Consider the following 25,630-nt stretch of genomic DNA (forward strand, 5'->3'; position numbering starts at 1 on the left):
GCACTGGCGGTGGAATTTCAGTGGTTGTAGTCCAAAAAGTACCTTTTTCCAAGCTCTGAGAAAGAGAAGGTTACTGTAGTGTCATGTCTTATGAAAACAGGCCATGCATTCAAAGGCCTTTGTGTCTGAGATAGATTTTCAATTGTTATAAGATGCATCAGCGACATCTGAACATTTTACAAAGCACTTCAGGATGCACCAGGACTGCAGATTCTGAATTGGCTTTCCTTTCCTTTCCTTCTTTTTGCATGTCAGAGCATATGTGTTTCAAGAGTTAGAGCATTTTTACTACTGTGGCAGTTGATCATAGAAATACTCTGTTGTGTTGAAAGGAAGAGTTGCAGGTAGATGGTAAGGCACTATCCAAAGAACACTTTGAGCAGCTTGGGAGCAGAGCAGCAAACAGCTAACTAATTGATATTGACTGGGATACTCAGTAGTACACTTGCTGCTGCTCTTGTTGTTATTGTTGTGCTTTCAAGTCATTTCTGACTTATGGCAAGCCTCAGATAAAACTACTGTATCATGGGGTTTTCTTGGCGAGTTCCTTCAGAGGGGGGTTTGCCATGGCGATGCTTGGAGGCTGAGAGATTGTGACTTGCCCAGGGTCATTCAGTGGGTTTCCATGGCTGAGCTGGAATTCAAACCCTGGTCTTCCAGAGTCCTAGTCCAACCCTCAAACCACCATACCATGCTGCATACCTCTGAGAAAATGAGCATACAATTGGGCTAGTGGAAAGTAGGGACACAGAATTTGCCTCTCACCCTACAAAACATTGGTTACAAGTATCTAGCGCAGAATAATATGGGTGTTTGATCATAAAAGGTCTTAGTGTGTTTTTGTGGCTGAAATTGCAATGATGGCAAAAGAAATGCTTCTTTTAAAAGAATACTTTAGTTATGAAATACATATGTCAGCACATGGAGCCAATATACTAGTAATATGTTGTGTATTAAAGAAATATGCCTCCTCCTACGAGATGAACTTCATAGTGCCTGGTTGTTGTTATTATTTGAGCTTTTCATACCCTTTGATATGTGCAGCTTTCCCTAAAATTTGAAAGTAAGTTTAACAGGGTTTAGTCAAAGACTTTCATGGCCGGCATCCATAGTTTTTTGTGGGTTTTTCGGGCTATGTTGCCACGTTCTTGAAGAGTTTATTCCTGACGTTTCACCAGCATCTGTAGCTAGCATCTTCAGAGAATGCTTGCCTGGAAAGGAGTTGGGTGTGTGTGCGTGTGTACACACACACACACACACACACACACACACTGTGTGAACCTGGGAAGGCAGGAGTGATTTGCATGTGTATTGTTCTGTTGCTAATGGCAGGCCTCAGGGTAGGCGGGTATACAAAAGAGGATTAGTGTCTGCTTGATTAGTGCTCATTGTCTGCTGGGAAGCCCCTGATCTTGGGAGATTTCTCATTTGCATTTGTTGAGTCTTCATCTTGTTATTTTTCAGGACTGGTAGCCAAACCTTGTTTATTTTAAGGGTTTCCTCTTTCCTGTTGAAATTATCTAGGTGTTTGTGGATTTCAATGGCTTCCCTGTGCATCCTGACATGGTAGTTGTTGGCAAGGTCCAGAATTTCAGTGTTTTCAAACAGTATTTTATGCCCAGGATGCAGCAGTAGCAGAACATGTTACAAACCATCATGGGCATAAAATACTGTTTGAAAACACTGAAATTCTGGACCATGCCAACCACTACTATGTCAGGATGTACAGGGAAGTCATTGAAATCCACAACCACCTGGACAATTTCAACAGGAAAGAGGAAACCCTTAAAGTAAACAAGGTTTGGCTACCAGTCCTGAAAAATAACAAGATGAAGACTCAACAAATGCAAATGAGAAATCTCCCAGGGTCAGGGGTTTCCCAGCAGACAATGAGCACTAATCAAGCAGACACTAATCCTCTTTTGTATACCCTTCCACCCTGAGGCCTGCCATTAGCAACAGAACAACACACATTCAAATCACTCCTGCCTTCCCAGGTTCACATAGTGTGTGTGTGTGTGTGCGCGCACACACGCACACACACAACTCCTTTCTAGACAAGCATTCTCTGAAGATGCCAGCCACAGATGCTGGTGAAACATCATGAAGAAACTCTTCAAGAACATGGCCACATAGTCCGAAAAACCCATAAAAAACCTTTTAATGGGGTTGTTGTCTGGGCTGGCCCTACCATTAGGCAGAATGAGGTGGCTGCCTCCAGCAGCAGATATTAGCTAGTGTCCTGTTAGTGACATATGTACAAAGAAATGTGGCTTATGTACATGTGGAGTTTGGATACCAAGGACCCACTGTACCTCTAAAAGAAAATATTGCATAATCATTTTAAAATTTCCCTCTTAAAAATACCAGGGGAAAAACCTCAAAATTTTCCTCCTTAACACTCCTTAACTTCTCTACCTTCACGTGTTAGACTAAAATCCCATAACCCCATCCCGCATAGATGATAGAGATTGTAGTATAATACATTTTGAGGGTACAAGATGAGTAAGGATGGCCTATGGCTTTAAATAAATATAACACAAAAGTATTGTCACTTATCTATCATAATGTTATATTTTTGATGACTAAAATTGTCCTAAATTTAGATTGAGTTTTGGTTGTGGAAAAATGTAGAAACCACTGTTCTTCTAGTTGTCCGCCAATTACTATCCTTTTCCTTTGGGGGAGTTATTTAAAATTACCAAAAGCAAACCAAGAGAAAGCATTAGTTTACTCTGTCATGTGAGCAAAGCATCTCCTAAATCCAGTTTGTCCCTTGAAGGCGTGAGAATTTCTCCACTGCTTGAGGTCTGTGCAAATCATCTGCACTACAAAGGAATCGCATCTCAGTCCACTTTAGTAATCTGGGAAGGGCAAATATTTAGAAACAGCATGCAACAATAGCAAAAAGAGAAGCAAATTAAAGTTTGCTGGGATCTTGTCCTAAAATATATTTGGTTTGAAGTTCAGAAAGGGGAAAAAGATCCTCTTTAGTTCACTATTTAAATGTGTGTGTGTAGTGGGGGAGACTGTTACACTTCTTGAAAGAAAGCAAAAAAAAAATAAAATAAAATAAGCATTACGTTGGTTTCTTAAACTTTTAAATATAATTAAAAATCATGTTGTCTTGGTGGGACAATGACCATTTTTTGGTGCAGTTAGGAAATCTTTTTATTCGTCTGAGCTGTTGCACATTTGTTTATGTTATAACATTTATACAGTCAGCCCGCCATATCCATGGATTTTTTAATCCACTGATTCAAGCATCCATAGTTTGAAAATATTCCAAAACATATAAATTCCAAAAAGGAAATCTTATGGATTTTGGTGTTCACAGGAGATCCTGGAATCAAATCACAGCAGATATCAAGAGCCCACTGTACTCCACCTTTCCACAACAGAGCTTTAGAAATCCATAGCAAATGTAATGAGAGTATGCACTTTGAAGTTAACAGTTTGAGCAAAGCAATCTCATTGCATGACATGTTTTGTACTTATGGTATGTATGTTTAATCTGTACACAATCAGAAACCTGCCCTACCTTACATAAATATGTTTCACAATGAAATAATTAAATACAGTTGGCCCTCCATATCCTATGGATTTTTAATCCATGAATTCAAGCATCCAGGGCTTGAAAATAATAATAAAAATTATAAATTCCAAAAAGCAAGTCTTGATTTTGCCATTTTACGTAAGGGTCACCATTTTCTATCCATTGTATTTAACAGGACTTGAGCATCCACAGATTTTGGTATCCACAGGGAGTCTTGGAACAAAACCCTAGTGGATAACAAGAGCCCACTCTTTATGCTATAAAAATAATGCAGAGGCTCTACAATCTTAACTGGGGGTCATATCACCTGAAGCTGGCATTGTGACACTTGGAGTAGAGATGGAGTAGGAAGGTGTGACATAACATTTCATAGATACCTGGCTAGAGCACTCATGGCCAAAGATTGGAACCTTGGAGGTATGCAGAATTGTCATGTATATCTGATAGGCCCTGTGACCAATATAAATATAAAATATAAAAATATAAAATATAAAAAGGAGAATAGCTTTTTGACCAGGCAAGAAAAATTGAATAATGCCTTCTACCTGCAGAATGTTAGGCTCCAGGTCCCAGTTACTGTATTTCTATCTACCTGCAGTGTAAGGCTTCAATCAGCTGAAGGCGTTCTCTGTGCCCCTCCTAAGCTGCTGAAATACCAAGAGATGGTAGTCTAGCTCCATCCTTGTTGGCCTTCTGTAGCAGGGATGGACAGGAGGCTGTTTGAGTGTTCCAGGAGACCTTAGAGGGCTGTACCTGCTGCCCCCAAATTGTTCCCAGATGTCACTAGTGGGTATGGGGCCTGTTTCATTGGAGTTTCAAAAAAAGGCTCTTCTGGGCCTAAGTTAGCCCAGGAGGTCCACAGAATGTGGTGGAAATGCATCCCACACAACCTAGTGGACATTTTGGGGCAAAATGTTTTTTTTTAAAAAAATTACAAAAATTAGTTTTTTGTGGGTTTTTCAGGCTATGTGGCCATGTTCTAGAAGAGTTTATTCCTGATGTTCTGCCAGCATCTGTAGCTGGCATCTTCAGGGAATTTTCAGCATTCTCTGAAGATACCAGCCACAGATAATGGCAAAACGTCAGGAATAAACTCTTCTAGAATATGGCCACATAGCCTGAAAAACCCACAAAAAACTATGGAAGCCTTTGACCACATTACAAAAATTGTTTTTGACCCTGAGGGGCCCAGGAGATCTCCAGACATGGTGGAAATGCCCTAGATTTTAATATTTAAATTCATTTGGGGGAAATTCTGGAGCAAAACAGTTATTTTTGCAAAAAAATTATTTTGATCTGGGGGACCACAAAAATTACTCTGGGCCTGCACACACTTTCCCCATCCCTGTTCTCCAGGAAGACCCATCAGCACTTTACCCGAGTTACTTTTTTAAAGGACTTTGAATTCCAGTGGGTAGATTTAAATAGCTGTTTTGTTTGTAATTCCTTTTGAAGTTGCTTGTTTTAATTTAATTAGGCTGCTTGATTTAATTAAGTTCAATTAAAGTTGCTTATTTAAATAAAATAATCAAATTTAATTAACTTAATTAAAATTAGGTGAACTTGCTTTTCAAAATCGTTTTTATTGTTAATTTTTGCGAGTCTCATTTTGGGGGAGAAAGTTATAGTTATATCTTTAATAAATTTTGGAAACCCGTAATGGCAGCAGATGCCAACCAATGTGACAGAGCTCATATCACTTTTTCATGCATGCCCTGGCAACTTATTTTTCTAAATGTATCTCAGCTGTCTTGATCAGGTTTGGAAGGTTACAGATATGTAGTTTGATAGACTTCTCTCTCTCTCTCTCTCTCTCTCTCTCTCTCACTCGGTACTTTAGGAACAATTTTCTGTGTGTGGCATAATGGTTTGAGCGTAGGGGGATGATTCTGGAGACCAGAGTTCAACTCCCTGCTTAGCCATGAAACTGATTGAATGACCTTGGGCAGGTCACACTTTCTGAACCTCAGAGGATGGTAATAGCAAACCCCCTCCAAAGACACATGCCAAGAAAGCCCCATGATAGGTTCACCTTAAGGCTACCACAAGTTGGAAATGTGCACACCTGCCTCTATTTAGTTTATCTTTGAATCTGTACCCCACCATTTTGGCTGTAAATGACACTCAGGGTAGCTAATGGTGATAAAATCAGATGAAACCAAATTAAATAGATTAAAATACAGTTGAAAAGACAAGAACAACACCTGAGCTGTCAAAGCCTCCCTAGATAGAAATTATGTGTTTGACTAAAAGGTCTCTGACTACCAGTAGAAAGACAAAAGGGATTGAAATGCTTTAATGTTTTGTCCTCTTGAACATCTAATGAAATACAGAGAGCAGTTAGCACTCTGTGTACTCTTTATAGTTGTCTGTGGCCTGAATTGTAGCCTCCCTTTGGTGATACAGTAAGAAACGCCAAACATTCTGGGAAAGTATAGTTTTCAAACAGGTGGGGCCATTCAAAACAGTGTATTCATTGGCTTCTGGGATGCTGGAAATGCTTTTCAAAAGCCCTTAAATTCTGGAGAATGATGTCATGGCCATTGCACATGTTGTTTTTACTGCAGGGCCAAATATACAAAAAGGCCTTATATGACTCAGCCCTGAGATTAGACCCGATGACAATTTAATAAGTGTATCTTGGAGGGAGGGGAGGGGTCTCATGGAAGGAAAATGTGAAACTTGTTTGGCATTTTATATTATTTTTTATATATGGCTTGTTGTTACTTTTTATATATATGACTGTTGCAATCAAATTTTAACACATTTATATGAGATCATTTTGATTAAGCTTACACAACTCAAGACAAGTATTTCTTTTAATATTAAGAGTGTTTTAGTTTGCTAGTTTCTGGGATCTAGCTGTATAGAGGTGATAGAAAATATGAGCCTTTTTGTCCCTATAGCTGTGCATTTTGGGGGAGAGATTCTTCACTCTGGAAAGGTTGGTTCAAAATAGATAGCTTTTCTGTTTTGTTGAAATGTAGAGTAAGACACACCTCATTGAGTCCAATGGGAATTATTTATGGGTAAGTTTATGTAGAAATGCTGCCTGAGTTGTCTGTTACAATCTAATTAATCGCAAGTTAATATTAATATCCCATTCATTTCAAGGTAGACTAAACTTATATTTACGTATGGAGATGTAAGCCAGATTGGTGCCACAAAAAACTACCATTCCCAAATTCTATAGCGTCGAGCCATGACCGTTAAAGTGGTGTCATAATGGATTATTTTTGCAGCACAGATGCAGCCTGAGTTTAAAGTCCAGTAATGAAGTCTTAAGAGTAGCGTTTTAACCTTTTAGAGTGGAGAAAATATTGATAAGAAAGCTGAGAAACCACCATGCCATGGTGTCACAGAGAAGGGAATGTAGCCATCTAAGCCTCCCAGAAGATTACATTTGAAGCCAGAGACTGAGATTCCCCCTCCCCAGGTGCTTTGAAAGCTTGGAATTTGAGAAAACTAGAAAGGTTCATTTTGCAAAGAGAAGTCTGCTCGGGAAATACTGCCTGTAGCTGTTTCCAATTTGAATTGTCATGTCTAAATTGGCCCCATTATACATTACCATTATTATGAAATGCTGTGTATAGAGCATTTATGCTGATGCATATCAGTTTGTATTGCTTATTCATTATTAAAATATGTATATTCTGCCCACCAATCTCAGGCCACCAATATTTAAAATAATTTTAGAACTGTTTCAAATAATAATAAGAATTTAAAAGACTAAGATCATATAGTCATATGATAAAATTATATGAAACCATTTAACACTTGAAATGCTTTTATGGATGTGTCACTGCTGCCAAAGTATAACTCTAAGCACTTAAGCTAGTATTTGGAGCAGTTCCTACTCTGTTTATCTCTCCTTCTCATAGCTTACAAAATCATTTGTCATTAGTTAAATTTACAGTGGCAGTTTTAGACTTTGAGGAAGCTCTAGTGACCTCTGAAAAGTAATTCAGTGAACCTGTCACTAATAATTCCATTCCTTAGCTAATAGTACAGAGTTTAATCCAGAAATTATGAGCTAGGCCCCTTTCCCCCAAGGGAAGATTTTTTTAAAACCATGTTGAAAGGTATGGGTGTGTGTGCAGTGTGTTTAAATGGGGTTGAGTAGATTCGGTACTTTGAAGAGAATTTAAGCTTTCTCTAAGCTCTTCGTGTTGTTTTTAAGACCCTTGCTATAAATCAGGAATCAGATATAGTGATATCTTTTGATCCTCAATTTTCTCCTCCGAATTGTGAAAATATAACACACATTGATGTAAATCATGTTGAAAATCATTGTATTTTCAAAGCTGTGGGTAGATCAAGGATTATTACTCTGCCAGCTTGCACATATCATTTTTGAGGGACAGGTGGAAGGCTGGTCTCACTTCTGTCTAGAAAGTCTGCAGGTTTGGGGGATTTGAGTCAGACTGAAAGCAAAGCACTGCATTAGGCTACTGGAGCGTCCGCTTCTTTCAGTGCATATAACAAAATCTAAAATCCACAAAATGGGGCTATGTTACTAAAATGCATCATGCAAGATGTTGAAGTTTCACTAACTTCTTCATCAGGTAAAGATGTTAAAAATCATACAGGAGAAGAAAAGTGCTGATGTTGGAGTTACAGGTCTGTTTTGTGGATTTTGAATATTGTTGCACTTTGCTGCATGGACAACATGGCTACCTCTGAATATGTTTGCAGTGACAGACAGAGGCACAATGCTGCAAAAGCTGTAATAAATCAATTAGAAGGCTAATATGGCGTGGATAGGAGTAGAGCTGTTGAGGATAGGAGGTGTCTCATTCACAGGGTCACCATGAGATGAGGTTGTTACTCCTTCATGCAATTAGAATTATGGGAAGGACTGTGGGATGCAGTAGTTAGGTTTCCTCCCTCTGTTGCATCACTGGCTCCGCTATGCTCCATGTTATAATCTCAATGAGCAGAAATTCATTGGGCATGGGTGGGTACTGTCAGACCTGCCCAAGATAGCATGGCCAATGGTCATGATACGTGGGGGATTCTCAAGGTGACCACATGTCCTCCTTTTCCAGGACATGCCCTACATTTCAACCTGCTGTCCAGGAGGAATTTCAAAATGTCTTCCATTTTGAGCATGACTAAGAAGCATGAATTTACTTTTATACTAGTTATTTTAGCTTTTATATTGCAATGTCCTACATGTGTCTTGAATGTTTTCTTGAATTTTGTTCAAGAATTTTATCCCCAGGGTGACCAGATGCCATAACCACAGAGTCTAGTCCTCCTTTGTGGTTATGACATCTGGTCACCCTGGGGATTCTGAAATTTGTGGTCCAAATCCAGACACCTTTCCACTTCAGGCAGTGTAAAACCTATCCAGGATTACTTAGTGTGCTGATTGCATTGGGATCCTATGTGAAGAGAGCAGGTTCCATGCTGGAAATTTGTGCCCTCCAACCTGTGGAAAGTAGTAAGGCCAGCAGCAAAGAAAGTGTCTAGAGTGGAACCCCCCATTCTCATGTGATTCTTATCACAGGGAGGAGTAAACGTTTGCATAGGACTTAACACCACGTGAAATTCGGCCCTTCTCCAGTGTGTTTATATAAAATCCTATGTGTGTGTCCACTGCCCATCCATCCGTTCAGGAACAGCTTATCTTTTCTTTTTCCAGAAGTACAAATATAGAAAATAACTATATTCTTTCAAATAACCTTTGAAAGAATCAGTACTAAGGGCTACAACATTGCTTGCAAATACTGACACAGGCAACTTTGTCTCATGTTTTCAACATTATTTAGCAACATTGACAACAAATACACTTTTTAATATTTATACATATATCTTTTTTAAAAAAGAACAGTGGGAAGGATTGCTGCATGTCTAACACCGTTGCTTCTGTCTTGGTGAAACACTTGGAAGTGGGAGAAGGCAAACTAGTTGGTCTCTTACACACCCCTGGGTGTGTGGAGCAGCAAATGTCATCACAAAAATTATGAATGTGTCGGTTACACCCTTGGTGCTTGTAGTCCACTTTTATTATTATGGCCAAGGGTGGCATCTAGTATAGAACTATTTGTGTAGTAAAGTGTGTGTGTGTCGACATATGGCAACCTCATGAATTTCATAGGGTTTTCTTACACACTAAATACACAGAAGTGGTTTTGCCAATTCCTTCTTCTGAAATGTAGGGTACAGCACCTCATATTCATTGGTTCTCCCATCCAAGTGCTAACCAGGGCTGACTCTGCATAGCTTCCAAGATCAGGCAGGCTGGGGTGTCTTTAAAGTATATAGGTATCCATTATTTAGTTACAAAGGCATATTGGTTTAATAAGTAAACGAATGGCTAATATATCATGGTTCCTTGGTATCTGCTGGGGTTTGTTTCCAAGACTCCCTGTGGATAACAAAATTCATGGATACTCAAGCCATTAAATACAATGACATTGTAACATGATGTCTCTAATATAAAACAGCAAAGTCAAGGTTTCCTTTCAGGGATTTATATGCTCTTGGAATATTTTCAAGTGGTGGATGCTTGAATCCGTGGATAAAAAAAATCTGTGGATATGGTGGGCTGGCTGTATACTGACATGTATTAGTATACAGAGAAATTTGGTACCTGCTTCAGCCTCAGTGTTACATAAACCTGTATGAACTGCTGTGTATGCTCTTTCTTTCTTTGTAGCTCTTCCATACCTTTGGTCCTTAAATATTGTTGGATTGAAACTCCATTCTTCTCTACTAGCACCACCAGTGTATGTGAATGATGCAAAGATGTATTCCAGTAACTTCAGGAGACCCAAAATTGGGAAAAAATAGAAAGACTATTAAAAACAACCATCACCAAGCCAGCATATATATGGTTTGGCTTTGCCCCATAATTCTGCCCTGTGCAGAACTCTAGGTGCCTTGGTAATGTTGTGTTTTGTCATAGGGAGCCACTAAGGGGAGTTCTGCTTTTACTGTCTCTCTCCAGGATGGAGGAGCGGATATGGTCCCCCATGACTGTATGTTTTGGTCTTATTTAAATGACAGTGCTTCATTTTAAAAAATTCCCTTTCTTAAAAAAGCCATGAATCTAATTAGCAAAAGGATCCATATAATTGAGAAATTGAATGAACAGATGTGTAAATATGCTTAAATGCTCATTTATGAATACTCAGAGATTTATATTTATTTTTCCCAAGAGATGACTGATATTTAATAAAATATATTTTAATAAAAAGGAGATTGAAAGAAAGGCAGTTTTTCACAGTGCTTTGAAATATTAATTAAAACAAATTACGAGTTTTTCAAACCAATGCATTTTAAGTAGCTGCTATCTAATAATTAGAGCTGCCAGCTTTTCATTTAGCATAAGCTTTGCAAAAGCAGAGTGTCCCAGAGAAATTTAGCATATCTTTCTGAAGGCATTGAAGGTTAGGCTTCTAAAACCCTGGCCATTGATTTATCTTCAGACAGGAGAAATTCCCAGGCTCCCACCTCTTTGCCAAGAGACATCTAGAAAGGATTGTTTCTACGTTGGAAGAGCTGTGTTTGGGCAGTGCTCTCACAACTAAGTGGCTTGGTGAATAAACATTTAAATTTGTGCTCAAATAACATTTTTTCTCTTGCCTTGTCTGCTTCAGCCCTCATTAGTGTGTCAGCAAATTTCAGATTGGATAAAACCTTCTTTATGAGCTCTTGCAGTGTCCGTTTACTCAAACCACTTGGACCTCTTCTGCAAAGAAAAGGGGGGAACCCACACAGTCTCATGCTTATTTCATTTCCCTAAGCAGGAAGTGCTGTAGGTGCTGTATAAAGACAGCCCTTGGTGTTAAAGTTCTCAGACTTAAGCACCAGCCTCCCAGGTCGAGGCTAGAATGGTTCATTTGGTAAAAGAAATGTTTATAGGAGCTATGTACATTGTTTAGGCTGTTCTTAATTGAATATGCACAGCTTCCCACTCTTTATATCTATTGAAAAATCCAGCACAAACTAATTCTAGATCTCTGCAGAGTGCAGTATAAGCTGCCTTGATGTTTTTCTTTCTTCTCCCCCCTGAAATAGTCCCCCGCCAAAAAAAACTATTTACTGTATTCATTTTTAATTAAAATATTTATGTCCTGCTCCACTTCTAAGGATCTCAGGTCAGCATTCAATAAAGCCAATTTAGAAGAGTTTAAAACAATTAAAAAAAATAAACAGCATATCAAACCATTTAAAAATTAAAACAAATAAAATTGTAAACTCTTTAAATTCATTTAAAACCATTATGTTTGTCTAAATTAGTGAAGAGTGATACTAATATTGGCACCAATTGGACGTCTGAGGGGAGGGTATTTCATATTTCGGGAGCCACAGCTGAGAAGGCCCTCTGCCATATCCCCAAAGTATGCCTCCTTTCGTGGGACACAGAGTAAAACCCCTCCAATAGACCTCAGTTCTTATGGAGGCATATATATGGAGAGGTACTTTCTCAAGTATTAAGGTCCCAAGTAGTTTACGCCTTGAAATGTTATCACCAGCACCTTGAATTCAAACAGGATGCATATGAGCAGCCTGTGCAATTCTTTCAAAACTTGTGTTGTATAATTTCTGTATGGTGTTCCAGTGAGCAGTCTAGTTGTTACATTTTGCATTAACTTCAGCTTCTATTGTCATTTTCAAGGGCAGCACCACATGGAATGCACTGCAGTAGTTTAATAAGGAAGTTACTTGTACATGGGCTTCTGTGGGCAAGATATTCCTGCCCTGGAAAGGCAATAATAGCTGGCAGACTAGTTGAAGTTGGGTCCAAGCATTCTGAGTCACTGGAGTTTACCTGGGTCTTCCCAGTGATAGAAATGGATCCAGGAGTATTCTCAAGCTATTCAGCTGCTCTCTCAGCGGGAGTGCTACCTCATGCAGGGCAGATCGTCTATCCAATTGCAAGATCCAAGAACAATCAGCCTAGAGATTGGGATTCAGTTTGATTTTATTGGCCTTCGTCAAGCCCATTGTATTATCTACTGTATGTGAGCACTGCTCCAGCACCTGCACAGCCGCAGCCAAATCTGATACAGGTTATAGAATCATAGACTCATAGAGTTGGAAGATACTACAAGAACCATGGGAACAAGGATATATGAAGCTGTGTGTCACAAAATTCCTAATGACTTGCTCCAGCAGTTTCATATTGGTATTAAACTTCATGTTTCAGAGCATAATGTTTTAGAGCATAATGGCCATGGGGCTTAACAGGAGTCCCAGACTCTCATATAGGAGTTGAACCACAGTAAGACAGTGCCTCCCACTTCCATCCAATGGAAGCAGTCCAGTAGGATGCCATAACCAGTAGTGTCAGCAGCTGTTTTGATATTCAGGAAGATCAACAGCGTGGCATTCCTCTTGTCTTTCCCCAGAATCAGGGCAACCAAGGGTGACTTAGTACTATGACCTGAAATGAAATGGGTCCCAATAATCCGTTCAAGAACATTTGAATTAAATGTTGCTATGTTCACCCAATTTTGTTGAAAGTAGTCTAAAAATAAATTCCAATCTTCCAGATACTTGTCTGTCATTTCATAATCTAAACTTCTCAAGAGTTTGTCCATTTCCAACAAATTCAGTAGTTCACACATCCAAGCTTAAAGAGTTGGGATGTCTTCTTTTTTTAAAAAAAACTGTGCATAGATTATCCTGGCAGCTGACAACATATAAAACATAATTTTTCCATACTTTCCCCCCATATTTTCATTTAACATATTTAACAAAAACACCTCTGGTTTAAATTCCAGGTTTTCCTTAATAATTTTCTTAATTTCATGGTGTATCTGCTTCCAGAATTTGACTGCTTTATCACATGTCCACCACATGTGGTAAGGAGTACCTTCATGCTTAGTACATTTCCAACAACTACTATTGTAGTTCTTATATATTTTACATAATTTCTGTCGTGTGAGATACCATCGAAAAATAATCAAATGGAAGTAGTCTTTAGAATAGGCAACAGCTGAGATGTGGAGGATAAAGTTAATGAAAATTAGTAGGGTCAAATCGAGAAGTTTTGCAGCCCGAGGCAGCACACCATATGTCAAAGCACATAGTGCCACAAATCAGCCAAGTTATTTTTGTACACAAGGCAGCAAATCTCACAAGTACCTGTTCTGCTCCCTGACAGTAAAAAACAAACAAACAATAGTAACAACAACAACTTGGCTAGTTAAGAATGTTTTGCCTTTTCATGGTACCCCATGACACCATACTAACTTGGCATGTGGCCCCTGAGCACTTAACTTAAATTGGACTTGGCTCCCTGGCTGAAAGAGGTTTCCCACTGTTGCTATATTTACTATATATTTTTAATTTCTTCCATGAACGTCAGCTTGCATTTTTGATAGCACATCTACTATAGCCTTAACAATAAGCTTCAATCTGGTGGCTATGCTGCTATCTTCTCCTCTGTCTCAGAGTAGAACTGATAATAATTTCTCAAGCTTTTTTTTAAAAATAGCATCTCCCATCAATGGGCAGGTGGTGATGACTTTAGATGTTTGAGAAGCAATGGTAACCACTTTATAGCATCAAGATGGCAGGATTTATTAATGTATCAAGCTTGCCCAATTTATGATGTGTTGCACATGGCTGTTTGCATCATTTATTATGTTTATGGGTGATGGATTCTTATATCATCTGCCACTTTGGCTGCTTGTAAAAATAGCCCAGCCTGAGGTTTCTACTTGCGTTCGTTCAAGCAAGTTTCTTATTAGTTATAACCCACAGTGGAAAGCCAACACCTGTGATAATGGAATTCATATGACTGTGTAACGTTGTCCAAATGTTAGTACAGCTGCACGCCAGTGTTAGTCATTTATTATCCTCCATGTTTGTAGAATCAAGCAGCATAGTCGAAGTTGCAAACAGGCATGTTTTAAACTTCATTTTACAAAGTCAGGCTCCTGTGGCTTTTAAAGCAACATAATTTTCTCATGCAATTTGAAGGTTTTGATCAAGGCTCCCTTTTATTATGATGTCTGAGACGTGAACCTTTGCCTACCTTGTACTTAAGCCATACACCAAGGATGGGGAATCAAAGGTTCTGGATAAGAATCTGACTTTCTTGGGGTTCTAATCTATCTTTTTGGGTTTCCCAAATAACCATGCTCCATAAAAGTTTCATCCCATCCTAAAAAGCTGAAATGCTGTTTCTAAAGCTACTGTCAATAAGAGCTTGGATGTACAATGGGCATTGGTGTGTGGTATCCAAGAACTTCTCTAAAATGGAATTCAGCCCCCTGACTGAAAGGTTTCCTATCCTTGTTGTATGTACTTAATTTCTTCCAGGAATTTTGGCTTGCCTTTTGATGCCACACCTGTTGGTTTGACAAGCCTTTGTGGTTTGTGATAGGAAGGAATTATTTTTATGGATTTACTTCTGCCTTTAATTCATGAGCCATATTAATATGATATTCCCATGTTTAGACTAACAGTAAATAACCTAAGGGAGGTTATTTACTGTGTATCCGAGGTTATTTACAGTCAGCCCTCCATACCCACAAATTTTTTATCCGCTGATTCAAGCATCCACAGCTTGAAAATATTTTAAAAATATATAAATTCCCAAAAGCAAATATTGATCTTGCCTTTTTATATAAGAGAAATAATTTTACTGTGCCATTGTATTGAATGGGACTTGAGCATCCATGTATTTTGGTATCCAAAGGGTGGTCCTGGAAACCAAATTGTATTGGGTACCAAGGAAACACTGTACTATGTGTCTGGATGGTTTTTAACCTGCTTTTCAATGGCAAAATCTTCTTTTGCCAGAACTGCTTACAAAAAGCAGTAATAAGTCAGCCCCTGTACTCAGGCAAACAGTCTAAAAGATAGAACATAAAAAGCAAACAGATTGGGAGAGAAGAGGAAAATATGAGTACTAGGTCTTAGTTAGGGATGCAGTGGCTCAGTAGTTAAGACACTGACTCTGATGCTTGCAAGACTGGCAGGTTGGCAGTTCAAAGCCCAGGTGCTGTGTGATGGAGTGAGCTCCCGTCACTAGTCCCAGCTTCTGCCAACCTAGCAGTTTGAAAGCATGTGAAAGTGTAAGTAGATAAATAGGCACCACTTTTGGTGGGAAGGTAACAGTGTTCTGGCCACATGACCATGGGGTTGTGTTTTACAACGCCAGCTCCCTTGGCTTAGTAATGGAGATGAGCACAGCTCCCCACAGTTGGTCACAACTTGACAAGTTTGTCAAAGGGGAAGCCTTTACCTTTACCTTTACCGTTACCTTTATCTTTATCTTTAGGCCTCAGTTATGAAGTTCCCATAAGGACGGCATAAATGCAAAAAGTTCTGGAAGAGGAGGAACCATATATTGCTTGTGCCAATGGAATGACCCTGCCTCTCTTCATGCCCTTGCCTATTAGCCCAGTCTAATGCCTGCTGTCAGGTCAGAGTTAATGGAGGCAGAAGTCTGTGGCCTCTCCACACAGGTGGGTCTGCTTTCCTTCATTTCCTTTTGCTATAGCCCGACATCATCATTTTATACTGGTTGTGCAGATATGTGACAGGTTTGCATCTTGACTAACCAAACACAGAGGAAATTTGTCAAAATGAGAACATTTTCACAAATGACTGATAAAACCTCTGAGGCCATAATTCACCCCCACATAAGCAGTGCCACACATATGAAATGGAATCTGCATAGTCCCCCTTCCTTGTCTAACCCTTGGGCACCACAGCTATTTTCTCAACTTTGAAGAGTGGGTATACATTGGTGTAATCATATACAACTTGGTTTTTCCTCTTCTGGTTCTTCTTGGGCTCTTCAGGCTTAAGGCATGAATAATGTGAAATATGTCAAAGAGGAGCAATTGAGTGAGTGTATTGGGAGTGGCTGGCTGAAGGATGGTGCGGTCTAGGAGAGCACCACACCTCCACACATGGCAGCTTCAGTGGACATATTTGGCCCAGTAAATTTCCTTTACTCCATGATGAAGATCAAGTTATATTTTAGTTGTGTATTGTTTCACCAGAACCACTGGATTTTAGGTTGATCGTGAAAAAATTAATGACTCTTTCACACTATGCATTTATAGCACTTGAATACCATGGCTCCATCCTATGGTATCCTGAGATTTGTAGTTATATAAGGTGTTTAGCATTCTCTACTGGAAGGTTCTAGTGCTTTTCCAGAATTTCTTAGCATACAGCCATGGCTCAAATTGCTATAATTGTGTAGTGTGAAAGAGACCTGAATTAATTGGTATGAGAGAGCCACTCTGGTGTACAGTTTGAAGCAAAGATGACTGCTTTGGCACTTCTCCAAATAACTGGGTTACACACACACACACACACACACACACACCATGCTCCTGGCAAAAATGAGGTACTTTTGCTTTAAAAATGGATAGAAAGAATTTCCAGAGCACAGTTTCATCTGCAAAATAAGGTACTTTCTCCAGGTATCTTTTCTTTTGAAGTAGAAGTGTCTTGTTAGTTCTTATGGCACCAAATTTGGCACTGGAAGGGGGGAAATCAGGTTATTCAGTAATGTGTGAGTGGTGGGGCCAATGTCCACCTTTGGTTAGTAGTGAAACTCACTTGGGGATCTTGGATCAACCACAGGGCTATTGTGAGGATTCACTGTGGTGGAAGAGAGTCATGTCACTAGCCTTGAGTTTATTGAAGGAAAAGCAGCATATCAATGTAACTAATAAATAAAATGAAATAAATCAGCAAGGAATCAGCTTGTCAAATTTTGCATTAATAAATACAGAACATAATAATTTTACATGCCCAATAATGTTTATATGCTGTCCATAAGTGCAAGTAAAGTTGGCGTGAGGCCATCTGTCATAGCTCATAATAAACCCTCACAGTTTTTATGTTGCCAACAAGGTAAGATGTGTGTGACTTGACTCCACCAAAGTCAGACATTCCTTTGCTTACAACTAGCTGATTGTATGGACTTCAGTGGAGATCAAGCCTGCTGCACAGATCTTGTGGTTTGATTGAAACTCCACAGGTGTTTGCTTTTGAAATCAAGAGCCTATATTGTTGGTTAGACTATCCATAAAGAATTGAAGTTAAAGCATGCTCGTTAAGGTTATTAGTCTGCTTCCATTGTGAAGAATCCTTTTTGTTTCAGGTATTTTAATACCTGTTTTCACTATAGCTTCATCACAACCACACCGCCTACTGAAAAAAAGAATACTCTAGTAATTGAAAAACAATGAGTAGAACAATATTATGTGATGAATAGATTTTGCAGAAATGATAATCATTGGCATAGATTTTTAGTGGTGTGTGTGAACTGTATGACAGTATTCTCCATCCACTCTAACCACCTTGCCTTACCTTTTCACAAGAAATAGGGTTTCAACCTGTGTTCAATGGAACTATCATTCCCCCCTCCCCAGGTATGCTCTTGAACTCAGCTTTGAACCTTGAGGCCCAGTTTTTTGCGGTGGCCAGGAGTGCTATTGCACATTTAAAGCATGTGCACCAATGGCTCCCATTCGTTGAGAATTCAGATCTGGACACAGTAGTACATGCTTCAGTTATATCACATCTGGACTACTGTAACACTCTCTTCTTGAGACTGCCTTTGAGGAATGTTTGGAAACTTCAGCTGGTCCGAACAGCTGCAGCCAGGGCAGGTTGCAGGGACCATACATTGCCCCTGTTGAAATAGCTCCATTGGCTGCCAGTTTGTTCCTGGGCCCAATTTAAAGTGCTGGTTATGATATACTGTATAAAGCCCTATGCCTATGTAGCTGACCATATCTCCCCTTATGAGCTGGCCTGGGCTCTGAGATCATCAGGAGAGGCCCTTCTCACAATCTCATCACTGTTGCAAGCACAGTTGTGGGGATATTAGAGAAGGTCTTCTGGGTGGCTACCCCTAGACTCTGGAACTCTCTGGAAAAACCAGAATACAGTGGACCTTTCTCTTACGTGGGGGATCCATTCCGCGCCCCCCCCCCCACATATGAAAAAAGCACATATGCTTGTGCCTCATTGAAAATAATTGGGCACAAGCCCGTGGCATGTGCACCATTGCTCCCCCCGTGGCTTCCGCTTAGACTGGAAACCATGTATGGCGCACCCACATACGACATGGGCGCACTCTATTTTTATCTTTTTAAATTTGGAACTACATTTGAAGACTGTTTGTGGGTTCAGCAGCAATTGAGGCTCTGCTTAGCAATAATGACACAAACTGTATTTGTTGGATTAGAATAATAGAATCATAGAATTGTAGAGTTGGAAGAGACCACAAGGGCCATCCAGTCCAACCCCCTGCCATGCAGGAAATCACAATCAAAGCAGGCCCAAGCTTTTATTGGTTATAACTGTAGAGGCTTGGCCCAAGCAGCATCCATACATCAGTTGACCTGCCTTCTGACCAATGGGAACCAATCACCAAGCCTGTTTTCTGGATATGGAAGCCAATACACTCAGCCTGTGGCATCCAAACATTTGTTATTCCAAAGATAAACCCAGCAGGGTATACTTCAGGAATGATGAACTTTGGATTTCATAAGTGCAGAAGCCTCTACATGGTTCACCTGCCACTGGTTGCCCACATCCCAAAGTCTCCTAAGGTACCCCCAGTGGGTCTGACAGGCAACCAGGCCTCATCTACCCCCAGCTGTGCCCCTTTGCCCTAAGTAATGATGAAAGCTACATTTCCTATAATGATTCAAAAATGCCACAAATAGTCCAACAATACCATGAACAGGAAAAACAGAGTGAGTAAGTGAGTGTTAAAACTTCACACTGACAGACTAGTGGATGTGCAGAGTAGAGTGAAGGCTCTGGTTTAGTTCTCTTTGTCCCACCCAGCAGTCAACAGACTGATCCTACCTGGAAAAATTTTCTTGCCCTTTCCACAGTGTGGGAAACTGCACAAGCTTCTGGGAAGTAGAAAATTCCTTAACTGGAGAAGATGGCCTCTGCCTCAACATGTCATGCAGCTAAACTTCAAAATTGTGTCTGAATTCAAGATTGTGCTGATTCTGTTTTTCTGCATGGCCGCGGATTGGATTAGATGGCCCTTGTGGTCTCTTCCAACTCTATGATTACCTGATTCACAGTAATATCAGCTGGCTGACCATGTGGATGTTGGCCATAACCTGCTACACAGAACATATTGATCCAGTTTTGAAGGACCTCAGATGGTTGCTAGCTGCAGTACCAGTATTGGCTTGTCATTTATTAGTTGTTAGATAGCATAGGTGCATTACAGACTGCTGGAAAGTGGCAGTCTGCCTGCACCATCATTAGCGGCAGCGAGAAGCCCCAGCGGCCAAACCGTGAGGCTTCCCGCTGCCGCTAAGAAGAAGCGCCAAAATGGCGCTTCTTCTGCCGTGGAAATGACGCAGCGAGGAGCCAATGGCACACTCGCCGTGTCATTTCCGTGGCACGACGTCCGGACGCTATGTGTCCGCGACGTCAACATGGCGGGCCCCGTATGTATAGGCCGCCACCATTTTGTATGTGCAGAGTGCGTACTAGGGTTAGGGGCATGAAGAAGTCACGCCCCTTCCTAATCCTAGTACGCGCTCTGCGCGTACTATATAATAATAAAATAAAAACTTTATTTATGTACCGCCCTTCGAAACATCAGGGCGGTTAACAGCAATAATAACATACATCCAATACAAATTTAAAACAGTGCAATTAAAACAATAACAATAGTACGATAACACTAAAAGAACTTGTGCCAAATCACAAGCTACTAACAGAGGGGGAAGAGGGCTCTCAGGGCAAAGAATCAGGGGTAAGCCTGCTTGAAGAAAAACGTTTTCAACCCCTTCTTAAATTGCCCGTCTGTAACGGGCCATAGTCTGTCTTCATTATCCATACTTTTGAATTAAAGTGTTGGGGGAGAGAATTTATAGAAAGGTGTGGGTTTGATAGTTAATTGCACTTGTTCTTTTAATAGTACAGTTGTGTAGATCAAGTGTCCTTTTTCTGGGATGTCTGCACACTTATTGGTTCTGAGGAGGCAATATGGTGAACCACAACGGTGGTTTATTTTCAAACTTGGAGCTACCTAACAAACTTGGCAGTCAATTCAGGGCATGAAAATATTCACATGCAACACGGTGTAGCTTTGCCTATAGAGGTTTTCAGGTTCAGTCTTTAGCTTGTACTGTTAAAAGTATCTCTCTATCAGGAAAGGCCTCTGTCTGAAATGTTAGACAGCTGCTGGCAGTGAGAGTAAACAATTCTGCATTAGATGGAAAGCAAACAATATGATAGACAATGTAATCGATTAACAGAAGACAGGCTTATATGATCACAGCCCTAGCAGCCATTCTGTCAGGCTGCAGAGTTAAGAGAGAGAAGAGAAACAGGAGTATTCCATCACTTTTGCAAAAAGACCAGCTGCCTTTGGCTTTCTCTGTCATCTTGCCAGAAGCCATTCCCTCAGGCTTCCTGACCTGTCTCCAGCTCAGCTGATCTTTCTCAGAACTCCTACCTGTAAGGAATCATGCCTGAGCTTGCTCTCTCCCTTCTTTTTGCCTCATGTGTCATTTCTTTTTCCTGTCGCACACCTGAGGGCAGGGCTGTTCTGCTACTGATATTTGTAAGCCACTCTTAGAACCTTTGGAAGAAAATGGCTAGGCAAAAATACATTAAATAATACCTGTTAGAAAAGGTTGTCACTGTCACAGAGTATACTCCTTTGTGGTGATGTAAGTGGAAGGCTCATACACACCATATGATTTTCTGTATAGGAGCCTAAATTTTTTCTGTATGTGAGATTGTGACTAGAAGTCTCTCCAAATAGTATGAATAGGCAACAAACTGGTAAGCGGTATTTAATGCATATAACTCTAAAAGGGAATGGATCTTGACGTTTAAAAAAATCCTTATATAGTGTTTGCTAGTGGAGACTGACCATGTAACATTCTTCTTTAGTAATTATTAGAAAAGGAATTGAAAATAAAACTGCTGGATATCATAATTGCATTATATAACTTTTATATGAAGCCATTATGATGCACAGCAATTTTGTTTTTAATTCCTTTCTAAGGAATTCTTATATTGTTATCTCTCGTTTTCTAAATCTGTGATGTTGCCAGATTGTGTGTTCCATGAGAAGAAATTGTTTAGCTAGAGATTTGGGGCAGATGAAAGAACTATTTTAAACAGAGGATTAATTTCTCCAACTCACAGTTATCAAAGTTAGCTAGTGACTTAAATGGGTTTCCAAACAGGTGGACAGATTTGTAGATGTTAGCTCCATTAGCTGTGATGGTTAAATGGGACCTTCAAATTTCAGAGGAAATATACAGGCCCTCATGTAGCAGATTGTGTGGGCCATGCAAGAAGAGTAAATTGCTTTTGAATTATCTGTTGTATTTTTGCTGCCAGGAATAAGGATCAGTACTTTCGGATTTTCTCCTTTTTGGGAGGGTACCATTTGATGTTCCTCCTTAGACAGTCAAATAAATGTCTCAGGCATGTGCTGGAAAGATGTTTCTGTCAGCAATTCATTTGAGCCCTGTAGCCAATGTTGGCATACGGCAGAGTAAACTGGCAAATTCAGAAACGTGGTTCTCAGTCCTCAGTTGAGATAACAGCAGCTGGATGTCTTCTAGGAACTGAAGAAATCCAGGAACCTCTGGGGACTCTCAGCAACCGATGCCAGGCTTCTGCTGATAAACGACCAGACAAGCCAAGTCTACCGAAGTGCTTTATTTACAGTGCTATAATACAGATCACAAATGAATACCAACTCCTACTACAACCCACAAAGCAATCACTGGAAGCTCCTGAGTTTATATAGCCTTCAGACCATGTCTCCCAAACCCAGTGACTTCCTGTGTTACATTCTAAAGTGTCACCCTGTGCAATCCAGCTAGATGTTTCATCATCCAGGCTTAGTGCATGCAGGCACCAGAGTGTCCTTGAGGCTATGAGCATCAGCTGTGTTTGATCAACCTTGTCCTTCCAGTGCTGGATGCTCATGGTCAGACATACACACATCTAAGCATTTCCCAGTGTGCTGACTTGAACCCCTGACAGTTTCTGCATTCTAGTTAGTATGTGAATTCAGTAGATAGGACACTGCAAGAGGGCGATTGCTTTCATTTCTAGCTCTGAGATGCTGGAGTAGATTGAACTTTTGATCTGATCCAGTACCTGATAGGGCTGTTTAGATGGAGATAAGCTCTTGGCTTGATCTAGTAGGGCTGCTTTGATCGTGGTACATTTTTGGTCTGAACCTTTAGGGCTGCTTTAGTTTTCTTAGTGCAGACCGTAGATCTAAGTCAGCAAAGGATAGAGAAATCCTCATGCACATTACAGATTGTAGAAAGGATGTATCCAAGCTGCTAGATGGAGCATGTTAAGCTATTTTGGAAACCTCAGATAAGGTTGTCCACAATGATCTTAGGGTAGTAACTTGTATAGTTTTTAAAAAGAATGAGCTTCAGAGCAGTGCTTGGAGGTTTTTTTTCTATAAAAAGAAGGGGGGCCACTTTACAGTTGTATGCTGCCTTTCCTTCCTTGCCTAGAGATCAAGACTTCACTCTAACAGCTGTTTCTACTGAGCCCTTGCAGTTAAATAGGGAGGGAGAAAGTGGGCTGTCCTATGGCTGTGTGAGCAGAGCTGGAATTCCAGCCTCCAACAAGGCTGATTCCAGGTGATTTGCATGTGCATGTCATTCAGGCTCCTGACTGCAAAGGAGACTGAGCCAGGCTTTTTTTGTTGTTTCTGCTGTTTTGAGCAGTTACTCAACAGCATTTTGTCTTGAAGGCTTCCAAATAAAGATTATGTGCGTAGCTGTGACTCTTCCTTTGTTTTAAATTCTCCCTCTTTTTCCCCCTTCTGAAGCAAAAATAGATTCTCCTTCCCTTCAAAAAGGAATGTGGTAAAATATTCGTCTGTAGTTTCTGCACAACGTAAAGTTTTAAAGTGAGGCATTTCCAGGTTAGTTTTAAGGCAAGTATCATGAAATTTGCTGCTCTTCCTTCCTTCCTTCCTTTTTTTTGCAACAATGTATTTGGTTTATTTTGTTTGAAAATGTTCACTTAAAAGTAGAATGCAGTAGAAGGGGGGACTTCAGAAGCCTGAGAAAATAATGTAATGAAACTTAAATCTGGGTTACATTACCTGTGTCTGTTGCCAGGTAATGTCTCTTAAATATATTACTAGTTTTGTTGTTGTTCTGCTTTTATTATGATTGTAGATAAGAAAATGTATGGTAGGCATGTTTAAAGTGAACATAATGGGTATGCAAAATTGCCAGTAGATGCGAAACTATCAAATCTGATTTGTATCTTAAATTTGCTTGGAGATATAAATCAGAAAAATGTACATTAAGAGACCTACTCTAAATAGTATGTAAAGCATATTTGTTGCTTATTTATTTCACAATCTGAAACTGTTCTGTGCCTGACACTTTTTTCATAGAAAATAACAGTTAATGGAATAAGCTTTATGTATTCTAAATATACCACTAATTTGAAAAGTAGGCACATACTTAAATATAAAAATGTTCAACGAGTTACATGTTTGAATTATAACTCAGTTTTCTGTAAAACATACTATACGTCAGAAGTTAGTTTATTTCAACTATGTAGTTTTGTTAATGGAGCAGATAAAGTGTATGGAGCAGATAAAACGTACTGTCCAAAATACTTTAAAACTATTATGTAACTTTTCAAGTGCAAGTAGTAGTAGCATGGCTCTTTGACAGTAATGTGTTATCTTAACAAATTTTCTACTTCTGTGTTAGTTTAAATATTGACCTTCCCTGTTTGCATAATTTATTGCAAGTCCCTGTGAAATTTTCAGTACAAGCACTTTCTTCTTCAGCTGGGAGAAACAGCATAATACACTATGTGCAGAGGTTATTTTATGTGTAAGATTTATAACAATGCCCTTTAAGTATTTATGAAAAGTAATTAAGCTGTGTAAGTAAGCCTTTGTGTAGCAATGCTACTTAAGTGTTGGGATGTAGAATTTAAACTTCTTGCATCAGAATCCTCACATTCCTTTTTAATATGCATCTCTTGCAGGATATTAAAAGAGATAATTATAGACATGAATAGTATAAAATACAGGATTTGAAAATTTACCATACTTTTTTCAGTGTCTGACTGTGGTTTCTTCACATTTGGCAAGGAGAAAAGGATACTGATATATTTATAGATGCTGTTTATTTCACAGGTTAGGTAATATCTTCAGTTGTTTAATTCCCCCTTATTATGAACTGTAAAACTTGTTGACTGAAAGTGGAATTGCACTTGCACTTAAATCCTCTTTATCTAGTGTGAAATGATCCAAGGGAAGGAGAGGATATGTTAAAATCTAGTTGTCTTGCTTTCTGCCAGTGGAAAATGTTTCTATGATGGCAAGGTGTACCTGATTTTCACCCATCCCTCCTACTATTTTAGTCCTCTATGCCATATCATGTATTAGTCCGAGGGGAGTGTTCCATATCTTCAGATACATGGGAGCATATGGGCATTCAGTAGTAATTGGGTCCATAACCTTGCCTAAACTCAAGTGTTTTGTACAACTACAGAGTTACCATTGGATCCAGCTCATCATTAGTTTCAGATTCTTGTAAACTGGAGGTTAGGAATATGTGACTCTCCAGATATTGTAGGACTTCAACTCCCATTGTCCCCCAACATTGTCTACACTGATAACCCATACCTGTTCCGGGCAAACTAACCCCTTGTTTTGATTTTCATCTTCCCATGCTTATTCTCTATCCTTAATGCTATTCCCATTAGTCATTCTTTCACAATATTGCTGCCAAGACTGAATTAATCAACACTCACAGATTTAATCCATTTGGTCACTATCTGCAGTGTAATTTTTTTTACAACTTTGGCATGGTGATTTCTGGAAACTCTGTGTCATAGAAACTGTAATTCCTGACCCAGCCTTCAGCACAGGAAATGAAATAATTTGCCAAGGTCAGAAGAGACACATAAAAGTCTTTTGGGGTATGAATTGGCAATAAGGTAACCAGACAATGAAGGCAAGGGAAGAAGATTAATTTAAAATGTTTTGTTTCATGGTTTGGAAGGTATTCAGTAATGTAACAAATCAATTGAGCTGGCAAGTATATAAAGAGATGTTTTCAAAGAATACCT

At 39.6% G+C, this 25,630-nt stretch overlaps 1 protein-coding gene across 2 annotated transcripts in view; it reads left to right on the forward strand.

Moving 5' to 3' along the window:
• DISP1 (dispatched RND transporter family member 1) overlaps positions 1 to 25,630 on the forward strand; it is a 112,262-nt gene that overhangs the window by 29,063 nt on the left and 57,569 nt on the right. Inside the window, exon 1 of one of the 2 annotated variants that reach the window (XM_089529385.1) lies at positions 23,295 to 23,462. The exons of the other annotated variant lie outside the window; for it this stretch is intronic. The gene's annotated coding sequence lies outside the window, so the exon portion shown is untranslated. Of the gene's footprint in view, positions 1 to 23,294; positions 23,463 to 25,630 lie in introns of those variants that run through there. 2 annotated transcript variants of the gene reach the window in all.

This window comes from Sceloporus occidentalis, unplaced genomic scaffold (genome assembly GCF_023333645.1).
Source record: "Sceloporus occidentalis isolate IW3139 unplaced genomic scaffold, rSceOcc1.0.p SCAF_6, whole genome shotgun sequence".
Classification (NCBI taxonomy): Eukaryota; Metazoa; Chordata; class Lepidosauria; order Squamata; family Phrynosomatidae; genus Sceloporus; species Sceloporus occidentalis.